The sequence below is a fragment of the Apium graveolens genome, unplaced genomic scaffold (genome assembly GCF_009905375.1).
Source record: "Apium graveolens cultivar Ventura unplaced genomic scaffold, ASM990537v1 ctg5986, whole genome shotgun sequence".
Taxonomy (NCBI): Eukaryota; Viridiplantae; Streptophyta; class Magnoliopsida; order Apiales; family Apiaceae; genus Apium; species Apium graveolens.
Genome location: NW_027419178.1, coordinates 62,868 through 64,150, shown reverse-complemented (window position 1 = coordinate 64,150; position 1,283 = coordinate 62,868).

The window sequence follows — 1,283 nt, the reverse complement described above, 5'->3', positions numbered from 1 at the left end:
AGTATAGGGGACCTAGAGGTGAACATTTTCTAAAACCGGGAGTCGATGCTCCCGAGTATAATATATATATATTTATGTATATATGAATAGTTTTTAAAACTATGAATCAAATAAGGTTTATTCGATAACTTTATTTTATTAATTAATATTATTTTGAATATTCATTTGAGGGCTTATGACCCCGTTTATTTTATTATTGAATATTATTTTAAATATTCATTCGAGGACTTATGACTCCGCTTAATTTATTAATGAATATTATTTTGAATATTCATTCGAGGACTTATGACTCTGCTTAATTTATTAATGAATATTATTATTTGAATATTCATTCGAGGACTTATGACTCCGATTATTTACTAATTATTATTCTTAATTTTATTAAAGAATAATGTGTCGATAATCAAACTTACTTTTAATTATTCAAATAAAGATATTACTTTCGTATAAGTATATATTTGGTTATTTAATATTCATTTCAAGTATAAGTTTTACAACTTCTACTTCAATTATTTTTATAAAGATTATTCTTTATGGGAATATTATTTAAATAATAATATTCAGATATTTTCTAATATATTGGGACTGATTTATTTTATTAAATCAGCATCACTCCAAACATTCTTAAAAATGTTTTGCGAGTCTTCAATATGATTTTAAAAGTTAGAGCGGATCCCAAAACTCATTTTTTTATATATTTAAGATCTTCCTTTCAAAGGGGATTTAAATATTCGCTCAAAACCTGAGGGATTCGGTTCTGTGGGGTGTTTTATATTCGCAACAAGGTTGCTATTTTGATAAAAAAAGTTTTTGATTACTTACCCAACACTCGGGAAGTAAAATTCTTGGAACAAGTTAATCCATTAACAGGCATCGCCTGGGAAATATCGGTGAGTTCTCCTTTCCAACCTATATACGTCTTCTTGGTGGAGTCGTATCAACAAGTTTCTACTTAGGGAAAGGGGGAACGAGCTTTACGTTTCAGAGTCATGGATTTCATCTGAACTAGGAGTGGCGTAAGTGGTCGAGTGGCGCTGGCCCAGCCTTATTATATGGCCCAAATGGCCCGGAAGTTCCGCTAAGACGGTCCATTCCTTAGGAGTCCAGTGTTCGGTTGACAAGTAAATCCGACAGGTTCTCCTCTACATGTAGAAAAGGGTGGGGTTGTACTACTGCGACTGATCATCGTAAGTGGTCTTCCTGGCGCGGAAAACTCCCGTAATGAGTTCATCATCCAATTGGATATTTCTGCAACACTACCCAGAGCACTTCGATAGAAAGGC